Raw genomic sequence first — 17430 nt, 5'->3', positions numbered from 1 at the left:
GGGCCGCATTAACAGTGCAACATGGTATGAATTGTGTTTTTTTTTCTTTTAGGAAAAAAATAGTTGCATATCTTTTAAATATTTGAATGCCTGCAAATCGTTTAACCATTTCTCTATCATGACACTGTTATGGTTTTTATTAGCTTAAACAATAAAGCATTGACTGTGACAGTGCAACCATATAGGTGTGTTTTAATCTGTCGTGTTTCTGCGGGCGGCTGCATAGAGCCGATGTACAGAGGTTCTTCGTCGGACGCTTTTAGCACCGCCAATCACATGGGATGTACCCACACAGCTCCGGCACAAAAAGAGGCAAGCCTCGACAAAGTGCACAGTCAGCGACACTCCCAGCACAGACACTAACCGGGTTAAACAGCTTCCCCCCTAAATGCTAACAGTAGTACCCAACCACCCCGTCCTAGGGTGACTACCTCAGTCCAGGCCATTATGACGCTACTTCCGGCCCTGAACGCTTCGCCTACAAATCATTGGTTTAGCCCACTAGACCAGTGACATTAAAAGAAGACGTCAACTCTCAGATTGCATGAGGCTACCACACAAAAGTGTAAGGTTGGAAACGGTGTCTGCAGCGACCCAGAGGTAAGTGGTCGCCCTTCCCTCGGCCCATGCTTCCACAGGCTTGCACCAACTCAGCACAGACACCCAAGAAGTGTCGCCCACAGACACCCAAGAAGTGTCGCCCACCAAGCACAGACACCCAGGAAGTTTCACCTACTCAAATCACCCAGATTGCTTCAATAACCAGGAAAGACACCCAAGGATGGTTCACCCCATTAACTAAAGCACAGAATCCCGTCCGCGGGGGTATTTACCCACACACACCTGGTCGAGGCGATGGCACCCCAAAAAAATTTCGATGCGACTTATTACAGGCTGGGAGGTTCGCCTTTAGGGGGACGCAGGCACTAGTGTGTTCAGACCCCCGTCGACTAGCCGTCCTCAACCTCAGCCCCCACGCAGGAGGGGCTGTTCTCTGTGCCGCGAAGCGTGCCCGAGGGGCAGCAGTTTAGTACCAGAGTGTCAATTGGAGTTTCCGCGGATTCTGACTCTTTTTAAGCAATTGACGCTGCCAGGCGAAATAAACTACAAGTCTTTCACACATGGCAGTGATTGTACCCTCCCCCTTTCTGTCCACGTGCAGGGTAACCCGCGGCACCACTGGCTGGCACTGCGCACGACTCACTCCTCATCCACATGTAAACCGTGGCACATTAGTGAAAGGCGGGGCCGGAGGGTATCGGCAGGTTGCAGGCCAATCAAGAGTTAATCTATCGCTAAACTGCAGCCTGTGCACACAAACACGGCAGTGGTGACCCAGCTGACACCAGCTCGAAGACTTTGGAGGAAGGGGCGCCCATTCGAAGCCCATCCAGTTTTAGCAGGGCTGTGTGGAGCCCCCTGGCAGGGTTTTGGCGGGTTTGTTGACAGCGAGCTCTTAAGGCAGCTTAACACCTGCCCCAAGGGGCATTCGACCTCACTCCTCTGCTTCCGCCCCCGGGTCAGCGTGCGGATGGTCCATTGGCAGTGTGTGCCATGCCCGCCCCCTCCCACTAGCCCCATGGATAGCTTATTATTTTTTATTTATTTATTTATTTAATGCGATTTTATATGGCGCAAACAGTACCCGAAGGTGTCAGAGCGCTTTACAAAACAAGCATTGGCATAGCCAATAGGTCTCGCCTTTGGGGCCTTGTAAGTGTTTAGTCAGAGCTATTGACTTTGCCAATGTCTTTAAGCTACGCTAGAGAGAAGTGTGGCTGATGTGCGGCATGCTGAAAAGTTAGAATAAAAGAGTGTCAGAAGCATTTTGTTACCTTATATCTGACCATGAAGACTTTACATACAACTAAACGACCATATTAAAACAAGGATATTGTGCTGCATATCTAAATAGTTATAAGGTCCCAAAGGCTAGACCTATTGGCTATGTCAATGCTCGTTATATTGTTGATTCTATGCGCCATAACATGTTGCTTATTAAAACTAAAATCACTGAGTGCACTGCTTTTGCCGGTTACTTTAGTATATCACATCATGCAGGGCATGGCTTATGTTCTTTTATATAGTATTATTGTTGCGCTCTGTTGCCTTTTGTTCCGATCTTGCACGCGCACTGTCCTCCCGCTGCCAGTCAAGCCTGCCACTTCTATTTCAATCAGGAGATCCTTGTGTATAAATTACTACAATAGCCTGATAATGCTAGTCCTAGCGAATCTTCCGGCCCTGCCTCCGGCTGCAACAGACTGGAAACACTTGGCAACGCCGAAGGTGAAGTTTAGACTGCACATATGCAAGGCAAAACCACCCCCCGTGAAAGTCAGGGAGCTTATTAATGACGCTATACATTTTACAGTTTTATATCGTGTGAAGCAGACCCAAACATATCGGAACACTGTACATGAGCACCAGTTTATTTGTAAGATTCGAGGTACAAAAGGAAGACAATCGTATCCAACTTTCGCCAGACATATCGTACAAAAAAAGGCAGACTGCCTATGAAACATTAGTGCATTGAAAACTATGCTTAACAAGCATTTTTACACCAGGAGTAAAAATAACAGAGATCGGGAGGGGACAGGAGTAAAGACCACACAAACGACAGGAGCGGGGGCAGGAGTAAAGACAATATGGACAACGGACGGGTGCGGGCGTAAAGACAAACAAGTACGGTGCCGGACAGAGTGCATACACAGGCAGGAGGCAGGGGCAGGCAAGAGAAATTGGGAAACAACTTACCACAGGCATGAAATTTCAGGGGCTCCGCTAGCAAGAGAGGCCATAAGGCAAGGAGGCACAGGCTCAATGCCAGGACAGACTGAGGCGAAGGCAGAACTTCCTCGCTTCCAGGAAATACAACTTCTCAGCCACCACCGGAACTCCGGTGACCAGCGGCTTCAGCGGACCTGCTACGGCAGGCGAGGTGGCAGCCAGTTAGGGCAAAAAGGACCGGGAATGGGCAGCTACCGACCACATGGCAAACACTCTGCCCACACTGAACCGAAAGTGAGAAAAATGACAGCGCAGTATTAACACGTCATTTGTGCAGCGCGGCTCAAAGCCTCTGGCCAGTAACAATATGGCGGAGCCGCAACTACGACATAGGAAACAAGCAGAAACACGAGAGACGGCCTGCGGCCGTCAAAGTGAAGTGGACACGGCGGGCAGGGGAGGGGGCGGAGCGGGGAGAGCGGCATGAGGGTGTGAAGCAGCAGGGGCCTGAGACGAGGCCGCCTTGCCTTTGATGTGGTAATGCGAGGCAAGCGGCTGGTGGCATTGTGCACGCGCTTTCACGTGCACTGGAAGGAATCGCCTGGGAATCGCCTGATCTCGGTAAGCTTTGTTTAAGCCGCAATATATCGAGCTCCCGCTCAATGCGCATGCGCATTGAGATAGGTCGCTCGACCTAAAAAACCAGTTGTGTTACATAAGGACTTTGGATTACATGAGTTACATAAGATATATAAGCAGAAAAACATTTTGCAAATGTACAAGTGGAGCGAAGGGAGGAAACAATTGCAAATGTACAAGTTGTAGAGTCACTCAAGGAAGAGATACAAACAAATAAACTCAAAAATCACATAGGAATGGTAGTAACTATAAAGGTCTATTCCATACACTAGTGGTTGGAGTTATATATATAAGTGGAGTGAAAGGAGGACAACATTGCAAATGTACAAGTTGTAGAGTCACTCAAGCAACAGATAAGTCTGGCTAAGGTTTCTTGATCACTCTACGACCCCTTGGCAGCAGGCCCTCCCCATCACGGACCCCTTGGTGAATGGAATATTACAGGGCGCCCTGTGCCTTGCAATCAGCCTGCCCTGCCACACCCTGTTCTATGGCCCGTTGGTAGCATGCCCGCCTACACTCCTGTACGCACCGTTGCATGAACCAATGGCAGAGTGCCCTCTGCCGCCCTTATTTTGGGGTTCCAGGCCATAAAGTACGCATTTATGGTAGTTGTCTCTCCCCCAATCATCAAAGCCAAGACCTTTAGCCAAACAGGCTGGTGCTGCCTCTGAGAGCCTGGAAGGTGAGGTGGAAGACGGTTGTGCTAGAAACAAAATACCGAAAATTACAATTTTAAAACAGGATTAGAATGGGTATGACTATAACCACAAACTTAAAAGTATACAAAGACGTATACAAAGATGTGATGGGTTGAATGACTGAATTAATCTTAGCCACTGGTAATTACCCGGGCTGCACCCTGTCCATAGTTATTTTGCACACTATACCACCTCAGTTTGCACTCAGCCATATGCAAATTAGTCTTATCCCTTCTCCAGTAGGAACAGTTCAGCTCGAACTGCCAGGTCAAATCCTCCCTAAGAGCAATTTTGCCATGATTGGGGCTCTTCAGTCTGGTGTAGCTTGGTTTCAGTGGCGCAGTGAGCATGGGACCCACGTCTGCACATACCCATGCCATGTAGGGCAGTACACCATACCCACAAAAGGCGATGGGAAGAATGTTTTCAATTTGACTAAAGTGCTTGTGGTAACATTCAAATCCATTGTTCTTTTGTCAGCCATGCCACCTCAGTTTGGGCCCAGCCATATGCAGTCTTGACCCCGCTTCAATAAAAAAGGTCCAGCCCGAACTGCCAGCAAGGTCTGTTTCTGAACCGGAACACAAGCAACCCAAGAACAGTATATTCTTGATTGGGGCTCTTCAGTTGGGTGTAGTTTGGGTCCAGGTACACACTCAGCATGGGATCCACATCTGGGGATAACCATGGCCACATAGGGCACTACAGAAAACCCCCAACTGGTCTTGGGTTGCTCGTCTTCCAGCTCTGAGAGAACCTGACTTGGCAGTTGGGGATGGACTGTTCTTATTGGAGCATGACCAAGACTGGTTTGCAAATAGCTGGATCCAAACTGAAGTGGCATGGTGGAATGCAACCCTGAGTGAAAGCTAGTGACTAGGTTTATTGCAAATGTACCTCCTATCACATTTTGTTTGTTCGTATCATTTGAACAGACACATGGATACTGAGGTCTTTATTCTTTTTTTTTAATCCTTTATTTAACAATTTTTCAGCATTACATTGCATGAAAGAAAGAAAAACAAAGATAAAAGAGAGACGGAAGGCAAAACAGTGAAACATTTGTATGCGCATACTTGTTTGGGGACTGCAATGAACTACAAATGTAATTCTTTTATGTCTATGGCGTGATTTGCACATGTGAATTCAATTGCACAAGCACTGGGCACTTTAAAAGATGGCAGGAATGGTTGAACTTTGTCATGTGATCAAGGCTCCAGCAGGAGCTGAAACACGTTATGCCGATCTGCACAAGAATAATACATTAATTTAGCACTTACTTTGTGGTCCGTTGCTGTTCTTTGGTAGTATCCGACGTGAAGACGGTGAATAATGGATACTTGTTTACATGTACAAATATCATGACTGTATTTATAACTATACTGGGAATCAGGAGGAGCATTAGCTGGGTGAATACAGAAGAAAAGCAGAATTGCTTTAAGGAAGGTGCACAGCATTTGGAGAATCAAACATAAGTATCTTGGCTGGTGTGGCCTGAGACAAGCCAGGTCTGGGTGCCAGCGAGGTAGACTCCGGTGAGCCTGAGTCCAAAGTGAGGAGATAGGAACAGAGAGGCTTCCAGATATCTTTCAGTCGGGGAGATGGGGGTTGTAATGAGGCATAAACCTCACTGGTTAGATAGCAGTAGGCCATGCTTCGCAGTCAGGCCTGGACTGTGGTACGTGAGCGCTGCCCCAGCAAACTGCAATCTCTCGTTTTGGCAACAAGAGAGCAATGGCGGTAAAGCGGTGAAATGTTATAGGAATGAGCGATACATTGCCCAGTAAAGCATTGATAGGTGACGGGTCAGTGCTAAGGAGATCATTTGGGATAGTGCACCAAATAATTCCATCCAGTACATCGCAATAACTGGGCAGGTCCATGTCAGATGAGGAAAGTCTGCATCAGGGTATCAACACTTAGGACAGGTTAATGACCTAGAGGAGTCACTCCTGGCCAGCCCTTCTGGGGTGCTATAGGACCTATGTAGGAATCGGAAATGGAGCATTTAATGGCGGTGATTAGGGGACACCAATTTGGTCTGTGAACAACTGAAGGCCTAGCAATTATCAGAGATAGGGCCACCAAGGTTGTCCTCCCAGCGTTTTCGCGTCCCCCGTCGTTTGTGTGTTTTATAGTCAATCATACACGGTACATTTTGGAGATTAAGTGTGATCCATCCGGGTCCTTAATCAGGAGAGTGAGAGGGGGAAAGTTCTCCAAGGCAAGGGGGTAGGAAGGAAAACCAGCTCGTAGTATGATATGTAATCTATTAAAAATGAACTTGTCTATAAATTTGATGGCTATTTGTGAAGTATCTATGAGGTGCCCGCCGGGGGAAAAAAAACAAATGTGAGGGGAGACCATGACAGGTTAAGGTGCGCTGCACACACCGTCAGCTGTTAACGGTAGCCAGGGGTATGGTATAATGGGGAGTTCAAGTGAGTACAGAGAGGCGAAGCCCAGTGCCCCACTGAGTTTTCACCATTCCCAACAGGTAGTGGATAGTGTTTGGATGTCTATGGGGTCTAGTTTAAGACCCCTTGGCAGCAAGGTATTCAAGGGTGAAGAGACGGTGAGGTCTTGCTCTGGTCTAGCATAAGGAAATCCGGCATCTGGATGAACCCAATGATATGTGAAATGGGCTTGGGCGACTAAGAAATACATACAAAAATCGGGATTAGCAAAGCTGCCACAAACAAATGGAAGGGTCAGGGTGTCCCATGCTATCCGGGGTCTGCGGGCCCCCAGACCAGCTTTAAAGGAGACTTTGAAGCTTCAGATAAAAGTGTTTGTCAGAGGAATGGAAATTGGTAAATAAGTACAAAAAACGAGGAAGGACTGTCATTTTGATTATAGCGCAGTGGCCTGCCATGGATAGTGAAAGTTGTATTCATCGATCAACCTGTGTCGAGAGCTTCGCCATGGCGGGCCGCAACCTAAAAGGATGACCTGTTCCCTTTCCCTCTGCAGGATAATGCCCAGATATTTTGTGGAATCAGCAGACCATCTAAAGGGGTATTAGCATGTAGGGGTGGTAATGTGGGTTAGGGGTAATAGTTCTGACCTCGCCCAGTTAATGCTGTGCCTTGATAAGGCTCTAAACTGGAAGATCTCTTGCACAACAGGGGTTAGGTTTTCTGAATGATGCCGAATGAACAATGTCGTCAGCATACATTGATATGAGGAGAGGGTCGGGTTGAAATTGAAGACATTGAAGCATGTGGTGCTCCTGAAGGTGGCGTATCAGGGGGTCCCTGGCTATGATTCAGAGTAAAAACAAGAGCGGACAACCCTGCCTGGTGCCTCGAGATTGACAAGCGCAAGCCTAAACGAGCGCGCACTTAGGACCCGGCCCCCCGGCCCCCGCTCCTACCTCGGCTAGAGTTCCTGGCGGCTGGTCCACCCAATGGGGTGGCCGGCCGCGTAAGCCCTTCCGGTGCATCCTGTGACGCGTTTCCGGTGGGACAGAGGGCGGGGACAGGGGACCTATTTAGGGCCCGGGGGCAGTGACCTCTGTCTCTTAGCCCTCTGTTCCACCGGACCGGTTGCTGGTCGCGGAGGCGTCCTCTCCCGCTTCCCGCCTTTTCTAATTTAACTTAATTTAAATCCCCATTCGAATCGAGGCGGAGGTCGGCAGATCCTCGGGTGGCAGCGAGTCAGCACAGCAGTTCCATGGCGAGGGACGATGAGGGAAAGAGCGTCGAGGTCGGAGGCCGTTCATCTCGCCAGGTGAGGAGTCGGGTGTGCTCGGGGGCCTGGGCGCAGCCGCGGAGTTTCTGTAGGTAGTGCGGGGACTAGGTTGCTTCGGTGGTCTGCGGCTGCCGGCAGGGCCCTGGGCTCACGGGCTCCTTTCTGGGCGACGTGGACGGTAGGGGGTGGGGACCGGGTGCGGGGATCCCCTTCCCTTTGTTTGTATAAAGTTTTAATTGAGGCCAGAGTAAAGAAAGTCAATATCAGCCAGACTTTCGATAATCCGGTCCGTTTACTATATAATGTAACTGGTGCTATGTAAGGCGCTCTGATTCATTATTCATGTTCACGCTATACGAACTGGGAATGTGAGTTCGAGCCTCAGAATCCACGCTAACCATCCTGTGAGTCTGGGCAAAACATTTAATCTCCCAACAAATGATGGTGTCCCTATGTAATGTAATTTATGCTAGGTAAGGCGCTCGGATTCATGCTTCACGCTATTTAAAACCATAGCTGCCAGGGTTTCAGATTGCTATGTGTGACGTTTTCAAACATTGATTTAATGTGTGAGGAATGTTGCTGGTTAGTGGTGTGTACGCAGGGTGTCTTGGGGCACATACATTAAGACTGGTGTTACAGGCAAGACACGCACATGCCCATCTGGGTGACGAGTGTACACTTGGTGAACTGTTGGTCATAGGCGACCGAAAGCAGCTACCTAACCTCTGCTCTAGAATTTATGACACGGAAAATGCGTCCTATTTCATATGGAATAATGAGTACGTAATTTTTAGTCCGGATATTGGTTGAGCCACTTCCCTCTATCTTCATGCATGGAGGGAAAGATAACCTTTTAACCCTGCACAGCTTTGCATTGCCTGTTGACGAGATTTAGGCGGTGCAAATGCTACTTGTGTACACTGGAAAATTATTACCTCTTCGTCCCATGCCTTTACCGTTTAACATTACCTTTGATTAGACATCTGTTGTTCAGCCCGAAGGTACGCTGGGGTATACGCATGCTTACGTTATCTGTAGGGGCCTGGTACCAGCTGTCAGTTGACCTTTAGGGTCGGCTAGTCTAACAATGAGCAGGAATAAAAAGCCATTGTAGCGTTTTAAAACAAATGTGTTAAAGCTCTGTGTGTCCCGATTTCCCCCGTGTCTGCCTGTGTGTTGAGTGTACATTCTGTGGCGGCTCTTACCAAACAAGGAGAAGTAGGGCGGGGATGAATTCCTTTATCTGAAGAGGGAAGTGCGGAGAACATGTCTAAATGAGGCGCACAAGGGGAAGTACACTGCAATAGTGCAACTTGATGCGGTCTAGTCACTGCCTGGCACCATTGGTTCATAGACTTTCTAGATCCATGCTAAGGAGAAATTCCCTAATCAATCACGTTTCTCGGCATCACCTGGTCAGGCACTGGTTGTATTTTCAAGGTTGGATGAGCACAGCACAAACCTGGTAATAAGGGGGACACGTACTTTGGTTGCCACTCATAATAATTGGTTTTAAGCACTTTCATTACAGAGTATGGTACTGTGGTTGTTTTTTTTTTGTATTTTATGAAGATATTTCAATAGCGCTAACTACCCCTGGGGGAGACTGAGGCTCTTACCTGCATGGAGAGCAAACTACACAATTTTAAGGGTGCTGTATTTGTTTGTGATAAGAGAAAAGTGTCTGCATTTATGATTTTGTCCCGTTGTACAAAACTTGTGCTAAAGGAAACATGCTTCAGTAGTGTTTTCCTTTTTCAGACAGATATCTCTGACAACAACGAGCCTCACATTTCTAATTGGGGGCCCAGCCCGGTAGGGTTGCAGTACCTTCCACAAATCACAAACGACTTGTTCTTGCTCCTAGCTCACTAAATGACTTTAAGGCATTAGCTAGGTAGATGCGAATGAATATGATGGACCCCTTAGGCAACAGCCTTCAAAGCAGCGGTCTTGTTTGAAGAAAAACGTACACACAGTGGACCTGAAAGCTAATACATCACGACCGTCCTCAAGGGCTTTGCGTTTACATTAGTGATGTATTTCAGGAGGTCGTTTCTCACCACTATGATATGAACCGAGTGATCTGAGACAGTTAAAACGTGTTAAAAACCACAGTTAAATATACACACATTTTATGCCCCTTGAAGCTCTGGGGGCTTAAATAAATGTAATCTCTCATCAGCGCACAGTCACGAGGCGGATGCAGAATCGATGTTGCTGATGGCGCACCTTAAACCAGCATGGACTGGTGGCCTACTCGGGGGTTGGGGGGCCGTGGTACATACAGGTAGTGTTGGTGATGCGATGCACCAATGTTATGAGATATTGGTATGCAATGATAATGAAGTGCCTGTTACACTCAGGCACAATGGCGAAGGCGGCTCGGCACTCTTACCCTACTCACTTACTTGCGAACTTGCAAGGTTTGAAAGCTGGCAACTTATGCCTCTGCCAACAGGCCGGAACTGTGGCGCGAGGCTTAGCTGTTTTGATAAATGAAAAGGGGTAGGGTACGACACCATTACACAGCCTTTTGCCGGTTAGAAAGTGCCCGGTGCAAGTTTAATGGTAAACAAAAGGGCATACCAGAGACCACTTAATCGAACAATACTGGCCCTAGTCCCCATCCTTATCAGACCGAAAAAGGCCGGTTTAATCTTCAGACAGAATTATAACTAGGGGAGTGACATTCAGGGGGGTAAGTGTAACATGGACATGGTCGTCCACCTCCCAGATTGATAACCGGATAAATACCCAGTGAATAGTCCTTAACAAGACTCCCGTAGCGTCATAGGCCCTTGCGTTATCCTTAGTACGAACACCACTTTAGGCCTAAAACTAATAACGGATAAATGCCGCAGTGTACAGTCCTTAACAAGACTCCCGTAGCGTGATAGGTCCATGTATACCCTTAGTACAAACACAACTTCGAAAATAAAATCGTGTTCAGTCTTCGAAGAGCGCCGGGTTGGCATTATAAATCGAACTGGTGGTAAATACAGTGGACAGCAGCTCTCTGAGCTCCTGGGTATGCGCGAGGAATTTTTTCGCGCAAACATAATATAATACTTATTCGTATTTAGTAACTGAATAGGGGAACAAAACTCGCGGTTCTAGGGACGACAAATGGCACGGCCGGGAATTCCAGTGTTAGGAGAGTCGTGTTTAATAATACAGCCCCTGTCTCACAATAAAAGCGTTACAAATAGATCCCCTGAGATGTGCGTGCACCGCGTGGCTTTGCTCGGCAGTGCTCCATGCATGCAAGGTGTACGCAGGACTGCATGCCATTTCGTATGTCGGTAGGCCCCTGTGCAATGTTGGTGGGTTGACCGGAACTATCTGGTCGCATTTTGTATGCTACTGGCAGGTAGTGACGATTGGGCGGGGCCAGCCCGAACCCGTGAGGTCATAGTTACCTGTTAAAGACATGTATCTCATTACTACCTGACGGATCCCGCTGTAATTTTAGTTGGGACATGGGGGGGTCATGACTCATAATGGTAATAAGTCCAACACAGTACTGTGTCCGGCTGAACGCGGGGGTGGTATTTCTCACACCGTACCTGGCGGGATCCTGAGGCTGGATGATAATACGGTGCCCCAATGTGGTTACTAGGCATGCGGGTGGTCAGTTTGTTTTGCCACATATCGAGCATGAGTGACGGGTGCACAAGGGTTACGATTTCGTCATGACTATGTCTGAATTTGCTGTTTTTCTCCTGTGCATTAGTGTGCCCTGTCGAGAGGGGAGAGTCACTGGAGAGCCTGGCGGCCAATGAGGCGCTGCTGAATGAGTATGCCTGTCGGGCGACACCACGCAGGGCAGAGGGCCCCAGGTGCAGCCAGGAGCCGGGAGGGTTTCGGTGAACCGACCCACTTGCAATGGGCCAAGTCGAGCTCAGTGAAGGGCCACTTGCGTCACATTGATGAAATTTGGTGAGTTGAGAGATCTCAAGGAAGGGCACGGAGCGCGGCCAAGAGCCTGGAATGTCTCGAGGGAGGCGGCTCAATGGGGGAATGGGCCGTGTTGTGCTCAGTGAAGGGCCGCCCGCGGCACATTCCACACCTAATGGTTTACGGTGAGGTGATGTATCATAAAGAGGGAGTACAGTTAGCACACACTGCTACGGATACTGGGATTAGAGACTGTAGGTCTTTCATGGAGCGCTGGTGGGGAAGGTGACGGACCTATGGGCCCTGGTCACCTTTGTGGCGGTAGAAAGACCTTGTAACAGTAAAATTGACCGACGGAATGGACGGAAGTCTGCCTTGCGTACTCCCTAGGTCAGCACTGAGGGGGGGAGACGGTAAGCTCCCCGGTGGAAAATATGACCCCGGCTGGGGAGGCTAGGGCGACAGGTTACGAGCCTCCTGGGTCCCTGGGCAGCCTGGTGGTCGGAGGGCGGGCCCCTGGTGAGAACGGACAAGGATCAGAGGTTTGGGGCCCAATCCTCATGGGCGCAGGTGCGTGGATGCACCTGCGTGGATGCTCGGCAGGGAAGATGCGAGCTGGATGGCCCCTTAGTGCTGGAGGATGAGAATCTTGCTGAAGAAGAGAGAAAAAGACAAGAATAAAATTATGTTGATAAATAATAAAATTATGTTGATATAACTGTGAATAATGAATTTGAAATGCATCGTCATGTTTATGAAGTGTCAAAGAATAAACATGGCCGTTTTACACCCAGGCAAATCTCTGTTGATGATTTAATGGGGGTCTCAGGTGGCGGGTGGGAGCGGGGAGCATGCTGGGGGATCCGGGTCCTATGACAAGCGCAAGCCTAAACGAGCGCGCACTTAGGACCCGGCCCCCCGGCCCCCGCTCCTACCTCGGCTAGAGTTCCTGGCGGCTGGTCCACCCAATGGGGTGGCCGGCCGCGTAAGCCCTTCCGGTGCATCCTGTGACGCGTTTCCGGTGGGACAGAGGGCGGGGACAGGGGACCTATTTAGGGCCCGGGGGCAGTGACCTCTGTCTCTTAGCCCTCTGTTCCACCGGACCGGTTGCTGGTCGCGGAGGCGTCCTCTCCCGCTTCCCGCCTTTTCTAATTTAACTCCCACCCACCCGTCCCTTCAGCTCAGTAGTTAGAGGGCGTGTTACGGTAGAAAGACCTTGTAACAGTAAAATTGACCGACGGAATGGACGGAAGTCCGCCTTGCGTACTCCCTAGGTCAGCACTGAGGGGGGGAGACGGTAAGCTCCCCGGTGGAAAATATGACCCCGGCTGGGGAGGCTAGGGCGACAGGTTACGAGCCTCCTGGGTCCCTGGGCAGCCTGGTGGTCGGAGGGCGGGCCCCTGGTGAGAACGGACAAGGATCAGAGGTTTGGGGCCCAATCCTCATGGGCGCAGGTGCGTGGATGCACCTGCGTGGATGCTCGGCAGGGAAGATGCGAGCTGGATGGCCCCTTAGTGCTGGAGGATGAGAATCTTGCTGAAGAAGAGAGAAAAAGACAAGAATAAAATTATGTTGATAAATAATAAAATTATGTTGATATAACTGTGAATAATGAATTTGAAATGCATCGTCATGTTTATGAAGTGTCAAAGAATAAACATGGCCGTTTTACACCCAGGCAAATCTCTGTTGATGATTTAATGGGGGTCTCAGGTGGCGGGTGGGAGCGGGGAGCATGCTGGGGGATCCGGGTCCTAATAGAGAAGTGTTGTGGGATGGATACCTTATTACGAACCCGTGCTGTGGGTTTGGAACACAGCAGGGAGATGAGAGCCGTAAATCTGCTGCGGATGCAGAGCTTACACAAAGTCGCATGAAGAAAAGGGCATTCCAGGGAATTGAAGGCCTTCTCCATGTCCAAAAGGGCGACCCCTGCTGGGATATCTGGGAATACCCTGTTCAGAACAAAGAACACCGTACCTACGTTGAGCTAGGTTGATCTGTGGGGTATAAAATCCAATTGCACCGGAGCCATCAACTGTTGAGCACTAGCGACAGTCTATTTGCCATTGCTTTGACAATGATATTATTATCAGAATTGAGCAGCGAGAGCGGACTGTAGGATGAACAGCTTGTGGGGTCTTTTCCAGGTTTAAGCAGCAAGGAGAGTGCTGCCTCTCGCATTGTGGGGAGAAGGATACCCCTATCCTGGACTCTGTGTAGACCTCCAACAGGTGTAGATTAAAATGGTTTTGTAAGCTTTATAAAAGGAGCCAGAGAGGCCATCAAGGCCAGGGGCTTTAGTACCATTCAGTGAGTCGATTGCCTGGGCCATCTCCTTTGCAGTAAATGGCTCATTCAGGAATTGGGATTGGCCAGTAGTGAGTCAAACCATGGCTATCTCTTCCAGGTGTTCCGTGGACCCGGGCGACTGACAATAAGTGTAGAGAGATTTGTAGTAAGAGGCCAATTCCTGTATTATAATCTTATTTTGCGTGATACGGGTGCAGTCATTTAGGAAAAGTTCGGTAATGTGTCCTGTGTCTTGAGGGGGACACAGGAGGCGGGCTAGAGTTCTCCCGGGGAATTCACCCTCTCCATAATGTTGTGCAACTGGGTATTTACCGAAGAAGGACACCTCCCTCTCGGCCAAGTCACGAAACGCTTCCAATAAAACTGTGAGTTTTCATGATCAGTCGCCGGTGAGGGATGCGGGGTACACTAACTATCAATAGCTGTAAGCACAGCTTTCACAGGCACCAGGCTATTATGAATAACTCAAAGCACACCAGTGTGCTTCGAGATGCAAATTCCGCAGATATATGCTGTGAAGGTATCCCAGAGTGTGGCATAGTGAGTGACCGATCCTGTATTGGTCTTAAAATAATCAGTTATGGCAAATTGTAGTTCGGAGTGGAAGACTACGTCTAACAATGCTGATGAGCGGAAAGACCAGCGATGCTCCCAGTCCCCACCATATGGGAGAGTGAGCTGTACCCTAAATGGTGCGTGGTCTGAGAGTGTTTGTGGAAGTATCTTTACATCTTGGACCCAGGACGCACTGCAAGGCGAGTGGAACTAGTAGCCTAACCATGTCCACATCGCATGTGGAGTGGAATAGAAGGTATAGCCCGGAATGGCGTAATAGTGATGTCGCCAAACCTCCTTGAGAGCGTGAGAGTGGACCATGTCCTGAAGAGTGCTTAGCGAATGAGGTTTGCTACCGGGACTGGTGCTTGAGGAATCCAGGGTGTAGTCTAAAAGTATATTCAGATCTCCACCCATCACAATGGCAACGGCCCAGTATTTGTCTAAGACGACAAATACATTCATGTAGAAAAGGGAGTCATCAATATTTGGGACGTATACGTTTAGGAAACAAGAAGGTAGCGGCCTTGGTCATCTGCGATAGTAGCGTGATGTTTGAAAGGGAGTATGCAGAGCCCTCTGGAGTAAGATCTATAACTAGCAAGAAATCGCTGTGGTCCCCAGGATGTAGCGACAGCAGCCAATGAATGTGGAGGCAGGTGTGTCTCCTGTAAGAATGCGATTTAGACTCCATGTTGTGCGAGACATGATTACACAATTTTCCCCTTTTGTGGGTTATTCACCCAGCAGACATTCCTTGAGAGGAGTGCTAGATCAACAAAGTCTTTGGTGTCCCCCATCAGAGTTTCATGAAATTGTGCCCATCATGTGTAGTCCAATACAAGTTATTGTACTGGCTCCCATCTCGTCAGAAATAAAGAAGAATAGAGAAAGAATGAGGGGGGTCAAATCAAAAATAACACTGAAGATACCCCATTTAGCCCACCCCTCACCCACACCTGGTGCAAAGAACCCAGTGAATCCCTAACGAACCCATCCCAAACAGAAAGTCCCTGACAGATCCAGACTCTGAATCATCCATGGGGACTGGGCAACACAGCGGAACTTGGCACCCATTACTGAAAAACAACTTTGAACCATACAGTGAAGAGCAGTAGTTAACAGCTTGCGGGGAGGAATACAACAGAAAAGCGATGCAAAAGTTACATCAGTTCACACAATCTCAACAGCAAAGTGTTATTTCCAGCTTGGTGACGTGTAAATTGGCCAGTCGGTATTGAAAAGTTCGGGACTGGCCGGGAGGTTGTAATTCGGGGAAAGAGCGTCCCGGGGCTGCATGTGTCCGCGTGGGAGTGTGACTTCCCAGTTGCTTGCAGAAAACGACATCAGCTGGGGAAATCAAAGAAGCGTTGTTTACCCTCCATCGCCACCCGGAGTCTGGCTGGATACAAGATACTGTACTTCAGGCCATGCTTCCTAAGCTGCGGTTTTGCATCTGAGAATTTCCGTCTAGCCCCCTGTACCGAAAGAGTGAAGACAGGATACATTAAAATAACAGTGCCCTGGTACTACAAATGCACCTTTCATCATTCAAAAGAAGGGCCACAATGGGATGGGGGTGCTCCTGGTGGTGGGCGTGGGCCTAGGGATATGTGGGCCCTTTCCACTATAAAGGTGGATGAGAAGTGTTAAGCGCCAAAGAGTTCAGTGAGCAGTGACTCAACAGAATGCTCTGGGGGTCCTGTATTGATCAATTCTGCAGGCAAACAATGCGGAAATTGTTCCAATGTGAACGGACCTCCAGGTCTTCGTTTTTAATGGCCACAGGTTTCGGTAGACACTCTGTTTTCTCTAGTCAGAGTGTTATTGAGGCTGAAGCATCCTCTAGTGTAGAAATCCATTCCTCTGTGGCATCTGTACAAGTGCCATGATGGTCCAGGAACTCCCCCATTCGGTCAAGCCGGGACGTGAGGTGTCAAAATATGCATCGATGGAGCAAAAGCCATGCTCTCGGGGGGGATTTGCGTAGCAGGCAGAGTCTCTGCCATCCTCGATGCCTGATGTGGGCCCAGGTCGGCCTGCTAGTTTGGGCCGATCGAACATGTTTAGGGTCTCCTCGCCCCAAGACTAGGAAGCAACCGGGGGGTGGGGTGGAGGTGGTGGGCGTTGGGGAGTGTGAATGCGGAGTGCCTAATAGCAAAATGGCAAGATGGAGGGAGGGCCCCAGTGGTGTTGAGAGGGGCGTCCCCAATGTAGGTACTGATAGTCGAGAGGGGGTCTCCGGAGGAGATGGCACGCAGGATGGCGTCCAGAGATGGGCAAGCAAGGTGGAAGAGCCATTGGTGAAGTCAGCAAAAGTGGCAGCTGGCAGCAGCAGAGATATGGGGTTGGCAGTGTCTCTCACAGTATGGCACTGTGGAATAGGCAGCCAGTCCTGTGTGCAATCGAAGCAGGAGGAGAGGGGCCAATGCACCGTCCTTACTGTGAAGGATGAGGCAGTTTTCCTGCCATAGGCCCCAAATGTCTCCACGTTAAATGCACCTCAGGGTTAGGCCATTGCGTAAGCAGGGAGTTGTCAGGGCCTGTACGCCAAGACGCACAATGTGGATGGTGGCAGGCAGCAGAAGTCTGAGGAATCGGGCGTGTCCAGCTCAAGCGGCCAGTCACAACGAGATGGTGAACTGCAAGGCCCCGGTAGGTCCCGGTGAGGAGGAGGTCGTACAGTGAGAGGCTCGCCAGAAAGGCAGTGCCGGCCCACAGTCTGCAAAAGGGCCTGTCGGGTTATGACTGGCCCACCCTCGTCTAGGGCCAGCACCACCACAGAGTCTCTAAGACGATGTATGACCGTCCCTCCCCCCAACGTGTTACTGCAGCACACTCTGCTGCTCCCAGAATATCTAGGTGCGGCAGAGCGGGGCATCGCAGCCCCTGCCTC

The sequence above is a fragment of the Lissotriton helveticus genome, chromosome 5_1, assembly GCF_964261635.1.
Source record: "Lissotriton helveticus chromosome 5_1, aLisHel1.1, whole genome shotgun sequence".
In the NCBI taxonomy this organism is placed as follows: domain Eukaryota; kingdom Metazoa; phylum Chordata; class Amphibia; order Caudata; family Salamandridae; genus Lissotriton; species Lissotriton helveticus.
This window is presented reverse-complemented; position numbering follows the sequence as displayed.